Source organism: Marmota flaviventris, chromosome 10 (assembly GCF_047511675.1).
Source record: "Marmota flaviventris isolate mMarFla1 chromosome 10, mMarFla1.hap1, whole genome shotgun sequence".
In the NCBI taxonomy this organism is placed as follows: Eukaryota; Metazoa; Chordata; class Mammalia; order Rodentia; family Sciuridae; genus Marmota; species Marmota flaviventris.
Window position 1 is genome coordinate 36,103,836 of NC_092507.1, and position 7,439 is coordinate 36,111,274.

Genomic DNA, 7,439 nt, shown 5'->3' on the forward strand with positions numbered 1-7,439 from the left:
AGTGCTAAATCATAAAATAAAACCATTCACAGAACCTTCTATATACCTATGATGAGATATATATTATCATTTCTTCCTCTCAGTAACCCTGGGAAGAACAGAAGGAGGTTGTTTTTTGAGAGCTTTAAAATAGTACCTTCAGGGATGGAGGGGCAGGAAAGAGAGACAGTTCCACCAAGTGGGGAGCCGGGATTGAACATGTTAGTATGAGATCCCAAACCCTGCCTTGCAGTGCTCTCTGGGTCCTCTCCAGGCTTCAGTTTTGGGAGATGAGAAGTTGTGTCTGCTGCCTACAGACAGCCTGCAGGCAAGGGTGGGGCTGACTTCCTGTGCCCCAAGGAGTCTGGATTCCACACAACTACAACCCGTGACTCCCTGCAGCTGTCATCCAGCTTGTCATAGGGCTGTATTTGGGGCCTTTTCAAGAAGTGATTGGAGGAGCTCTGCTTTGCCCAATGCTGAGTGGACTAATTGTGTGCTCTTCTCTTCTGGGAGTGACTCCAACTGCCTGGAACCAGCCCTCCTCAGGGGGGAGCCAGTGACACAGAAAGTTCTCAGTGCTTTGCAGATGCATTCCTTGGTTAAGCCCATGGAGATTTTGTTTCCCCCTTTCTATGGCAAACCCTTAAAAATGGGGTTGTATTTATTTTATCTCCTTCCATGGAACTCCATAGCAACAATTGACAGTTGTAAGAACTTTCTGGCTTAGAGTGCTTTCCCTAATTCTGGTCCTTCTTTGAGTCCTTCCACAACTTGGGGAGGTGAATATTGACTCCAAAAGGTGAAATGATTTGGCTAAGAGGCACAATCCACAATGACAGAGCTGGGACTCAAACCCAGGCCTCCTACCTCCATTCAACAGGGCTCGCCCTTCTGCTCCCACCACCTGAATGCTTAGTTAGCAAATAAACCATTTAAAGAACTATCTCCAGTGAGTTAGAGAAAGCAGAACAAATCAGTTTGGGGAAGGGAGATAGACATACTTTTCTAAAGATGTTCTGAGAGTGTAGATAATGCAGGTGTTTGAGTCTGGATCCATGTTAAAGCAATTAATAGCATTAAGTACATGCACCATCCTCTGTAACCTTGACACCATCAAGATTTCCAGCCTCTTTTGATACCCTTGCAAGTGCTGGGGCAGGTCATATTCCATACATTCTATAGATGGCAACCAAGGGAGAAAGTCATTTAGTGTGAGCCATGAGTAGAAAAAGAGAGAGATAGGAAGGGTGCCAAGTATAGAGAGGAGAAAAGGGTTCAAGAAACTCAAGGCTATCTGAGAGTTGCTTGCCTCCCGGGAAGAAGGCCTGAGGTAGACCACCACTGAGCTTCCCTGACCTTGGGAGCATCCCCTCTCCACAGGGGTGCCCAGAGGACACACTGCAGGCTGCTGGCTTTGAGACAACTGAGAAAGGCAAAAAAATTCCAGCCAATCAACCCCAGCTTCAATGGGGTGTAAGTCTCCCAAAGAGACTGTAGCTGAGTTCCCATCAATCCCTTCACACCCTCCACTGCTGCCTGCCTAACTCCATATATCATCTCTCTCTGCTCACTCACAACAGGAGAGAACAACTGCACAGAGGATGAATGGAAAGCTGCAGCCTGCACAGGCAACACACAGTTCTCTGGATAGCCGTGGGGCCAGGCCCAGATAAGCCAGGGCTACAGCAAATCCAGCATTTGGCTCCAGGGATTGTGAAAGTCTCATGTCTTGAAATCAAACAAGGAAAATATCTGGATAATGAGAGTCTGGAAAGGCCTCTGTTTTCCTCTTTTCCCCCTTTGAGTTCTTCACCTAAGATTTGCTGGGAACACATAATTCATCCCAGAAATCTTCCCTAGAGGCTGACAGTTATTCCTTGGTGTTTTTTTTTTTTTTTAAATTATTATTGGTCTTTTTTTCCCTAAACATTTCCCAGTTGGGTTTCTTGGGACCAAAGTCCAAAGAAAATTTTGAAACCAAGAGAAGGAATGATGCTATCAACACCCTGTGTGACCTTGGGGACATCTCTTCACCTGGTTTGGGGGCTTTTTCCTTAGCTGTAAAAGAAATATAGAATCACTAACTTATTGGAGGGATTCCCCAAAAAGGCTTAGCTTCAAAATTACCTGGAGTGTTAGAAAGGAAAGAAGGAAAGAAAGAAAGGAAAGAAAATTAGTTTCTCAGGACCCACTCCTATTCAATGGAATCCATATCTTGGTGGCAAGGCGTAAGAATCAACAGCTTCAACAAGTTCCTCAGGTGTTTCTGATGTCCAACCAGGCAGGAAGATGTCAATTAGATGATTTGGTCTCTTTAACCTGTAAACAGTTATGTCTAATGAGCTGATGGGGAAATAAACAAATAGAGACTTGTAACCAGAAGTAACTTCATCTCAGATAAGCCATCCACAAACAATGACACAGGCTTGTGCCTTGGCTCAGAACTCTGGGTGTTACTTGGCTCCTGACCCAGATGTCAACCTCTAAGCTCTGGGCTGCCACCTGCCTACTTTTTATTTCCCCACTCCCACATTGCTCTTGCTTGTGTGTGGGTGCTGGGCCCAGCCAGCTGGTGATTAGACTGATAAATAGTGCTTAATCCAACCTGTATGATCTGGCCTGGGCTTACCCAGCCTTCTCTTCCTTTTTCCTACCCATCAACTTCTGAATCCAGCCTTGAGACTCCCAAATTCCCAATGCCTGCCCTCTAGACTGATGATTGCTGCTTAAGCTTTTTGAAATTCCTAGAAAAGAATTTCTAAAAATGGCAATATGATGCAAGACAAACAGCAGAACAGAAATGTGTTCCAAAAGTAGAGAACTATATTAGAAGCAGATTTATGTCCCAGAAGCAGAGATGTATACCTTGAAAAGGTCAAGTACTTAATCTAACAGCTGCCATTTTGCACTTTTATTATGTATGAAGCATGGTGCTAGGCACTCTACATGTATATTGTTTTATCCTTTCTTAACTTTTATTTAAGATGAGAACACAAAGGCTCAGAGTGATTAACTTGTCCAAGGTTGGACAGCCAAGAGGCTGTCTGCCAAGAGGCAGAGCAAGGATTCTAATTGAGATCTGACTCAACATCTATGAAGCTGTCTCCTAATCTGTAAAATGGTAGTAATAGTATCCTTATGGTATTGTTGCAAAGATAAGAAACTTAGTGGAAGCAAACATATCAGTCTGCTGAGAGTCAGAAAGCAAGTAAGACTCAGCAAAACATTTCTTTGCTGTTTCTCTGCTGCAAAATCAGTGTCAAAATGTAAGATGTCTTTGTACTTCCCTCTTGACCAGAGACAAGGTCAAAATGGGGGAATGAATGTGGGTTGAACAAACGAGAATTCAAGGTAGAGAATCATGACATTACAAATGTATGATTAATAATAGAAATGATCTGGGATCACATTGGACAAGTATGACCCAGTAGTAATGGCAAGGATATTTTTGGGGGAGGAGAATAAGTGAAGAGCTTGAGGGAACAACACTTACCTATGATTACTGTCATGACAGATGCAGAAGACCAAGGAAAAGTGAGAATCATATATGTTGGCAGGGACATAGGTTTGGAGGAACAAAGATTCTAGGCAAGATGTGATTCGAATACTGGACTGAAACCAACTAGATTGAAATACACCTAAGTGCTGAGACCCAAAAGTCAAAAGTTCCAGGCAGGAAAAACCATATTTGATATAAGACAACTGAGGGTGGGAATAGGGATCAGGAATATAATGTCCAGTAAGAAACAACCCTTATCTCCTAGGGGTGACCAGTGTAGTGGGGAAAGGGTGGGTGGTCAATGAGATGGCCTCAGTGAGTGGCAATGTGGGAAAGTGACTTTGTGGTATGCCATGCCAACTCTCATGGGAATGCCACCCTGAATCATCTCTGGTCATCCCACAAGGCCATCTCAGACTCAACTAAGGCCCCAACTGTGAGGCAGACACTGGTGAGCTAGAGTATGTTCAGAGCTAGAGTGAAGGGCTGGGGTTTTGGGTTATATGAGGAAATAGAAGATTGTTAAATCTGCTGAGAAGACTTCAAGGCAATTTGAGAGCTGTCTTCACATATCACACATAAGCATTGCTAAGGGAAGAGGGGAGACTTTCTGAGAGGCTGCAGTTGTGGGGAGGAGAGGCTAGACTTCAGCTGGAGTGGGAAAGAACTTATCACCATTCAGAGCTGTTTCACCATGGCACAGGTCAGTTAGCAGAGTAGAGAGCTCTTGGTCCATGGAAGTTTTCAGACTGTTGCTCAGTGGCTTGGGTATGCTGTAGAGAAGGTTGGGTGGTATTGGGAGGTTAGACTATATTAGGATTTTTTTCAGTCTTTCTTGGAAATTGTTTCTTCAAATGACAGTTCATTAGAAACCCAGAAAATAAAACACTAATTCTCTGGTTGAGCTGTTGGTTAAGGACCACTCTCAGGGTCCCACTTCTCAGGAACTTTTGGAATTTCCTGAAGCAGTTTGAAAACCAGTAACTGGACAGTCTATAAGTTCCCTTTTAATGTTGAGTCTTGGTAAGCCAAGACAAGAACTTGAATATGCCAGACTGCTATTTTAAAATAACTATCTTGCTCAAAAAGTTCAATCTTTCAGTCTTTTTGCTTACAAACTCTGAACCTGACTGCTTCCTCTGATAGCCCTTTGTCTTTGTTTTCCATATGTAGCCTCTATAGTAAGAGCAAGAAAAATGGCCACTGACTGGGACTGAAACATAATCACAATGTATTTTGCAGGGTTGGATCTTATTGTGCAAGGGATGCTTGTATACTCAGGTGACTTGAGTTTTGGAACTCAAGAGGAATTCATTCAGGATCCACAGGATATCTTATCTCTGTATGCAAGATTTCATGCTGAAAACTGGGAATATAATGTCCAGTAAGAAACAACCCTTATCTCCTAGGGGTGACCAGTGTAGTGGGGAAGACAGCCTTGTAAAGGCTCAGCACAAAATCCTGCGGAAGTACAGAGAGCATGTTAGTCAAGTCAGGGTAGTGTAGGGGGAGTAGGGCTTGGTGACAGATTCTGACAGAGATGCTTTAGTGGAACATTGGAAGACAATTAAGAATTAACTTGAGGGCTGGGGCTGTGGTTCAGTGGTGGAGCGCTTGCCTAGCATGTGTGAGGCACTGGGTTTGATTCTCAGCACCACTATAAATAAATGAATAAAATGAAGGCCCATCAACAACTAAAAAAAAAAAAATTAAAAGAATTAACTTGGGGCTGGGGTTGTGGCTCAATGTACAGAGGTTGCCTAGCATGTGTGGGGACCTGGGTTTGATCCTTAGCACCACATACAAATAAATAAAATAAAGGTATTGGGTCCAACTATAACTAAAAAATAATTTTTTTAAAAAAAAGAATTAACTTGATGAGAGGGGAATGAGCCTTTGAAGCAGGCAACAATATTTTAGAAAATTAGAATGGAGGTAGAAAAAATACAGTGTGATCAGGGAATTGCCAGTCATCTAGAGTGGCTGAAGCTAAAGAGTGGCTGGGGCCCCAGAAAGAGATGAGCTTGGAGAAGTCATCAGGAAGCAGATCCAGAAGCGCTTGTGAGCTGATCCAAAGGGACTTTGTCCTGAATGCTCTGGAGAGCCTGGGAGGACTCAAGTGCTTTTTTTTTCTTTTTGGAACCAATTTTTCCTTACAGACATTTCAGTTCCTGAGACCTGAAGAGCTCAGAAGTAGTCCTGTTCAAATGGACATGAGATATGAGCCTGCTCAGTGGACATTACAAATGGTACCATTAGGCTCAGAGCATGGGCAATCATTTCTATTCTGAGCTTGGTTCCTGATGCAGGCAGAAACCTTCAAGTCATCTCTTCCCTTTCTGTGTCCACAGTCTCTTCTTCAGCAGAACAGGGATAAAAATGGTGCCACTAAGCTGCTACAGAAGAAGAAATGATAAGTCCAAAGTGCTCCATGAGCATAAAACGCAGAACACCAAAAAGACCTCCCTAGTTAGAACATGATGTCTTTCCAAGTAAAGTCTGGAGGAATCAGAAAAAATGTATTGCATGGACTTTGCTCTTTCATTATCAGCAGAAAAATTGGCAGACATTCTCAGGACTGGTTCCACTGCCACCTATGTCTTCTTAAATCTTGAATTTGCTACTGGAGCAGGGGTTAGAGGTACCTGGGAGGTCTCCCTCTTCTGAGCTGGAGCTTGAGAAGGGCAAGAGGGTAGGAGGAGAGTGGCAGTATATGTCACCATCCAGCACGTTCCTACCAACCTCATAGGTTAGTAGTAGGATTGAGAAAATCCAGGTAAAGAGCTTAGCACATGATAAGTCCCCAGAAAATGTTAGTGGCTATCATTAACCTGTATATATTTCGAGACCAGCTCTGAGCTCACAGAGCCTTCCATCTCTTGCATAAAACACCTATCGTTTGAGAGTTTATTCCCTGTTAAGCTGCAAGACCTTCCTGGGCAGGCAAGCTCTGTATCCTCTACAGTACCCAGTAGGGCTCTGTAATCCTCCTTGTCTCTCTTCTGTGATAGCAGTGGTCAGTTTGCCTTGTATCACAATTACTCACACCAGTGTCTTGCCTGAACTGTGGGCGGGACTCCTCAAGGCAGGGACTAAACCTTTAAAACAAGCATGCTTAACCTAACCCTGCTCCAAAGTCTTAGTACCTGCCATTCTTTTTACCTGGCACTCTCTCCTGATCATTAAGTTACTGCCTCCACCCACAGTCTTTCACATTATTTTATTTTCATTAGCACTGCCAGTATTTGAAATAATCTTATTGGTTTACTTGTCTTTTCCACAAGAAAATAAGCTACATGAGAATAGCAGTCTTACTTATCCTGTTCATTTCTATATTCTCCAGTTTTCTAAATAGTGCTTAGCATAAAATAGGTGCTCAATAAATATGAATAACTGCTCAATCAATGTTATGTAAAATGACTGGACCACATGCACATCAGAGCACTAATCTCCAGGATATATAAAGAACTCAAAAAACTTAACAAAAAACCAAACAACCCAATCAATCAATGGGCTAAGGAACTGAACAGACACTTCTCAGAAGAAATATATAACCAATCAACAAATATATGAAAAAAGTTCAATATCTCTAATAATTAGAAAAATGCAAATCAAAACTACTCTAAGATTTTATCTCACGCCAGTCAGAATGGCAGTTATCAAGAATACAAACAACAATAAGTGTTGGCGAGGATGTGGGGGAAAAAGGTATGCTTATACATTGCTGGTGGAACTGCAAATTGGTGCAACCACTATAGAAAGCAGTATGGAGATTCTTTGGAAAACTTGGAATGGAACCACCATTTGACCCAGCTATCCCACTCCTCAGGTCTATACCTAAAGGACTTAAAAATCAGCATACTATAGTAACACAGCCACATCAATGTTTAGATAAGCTCAATTCACAATAGCTAAACTATGGAAGCAACCGAGATGCCCTTCAATAGATAAATGGATA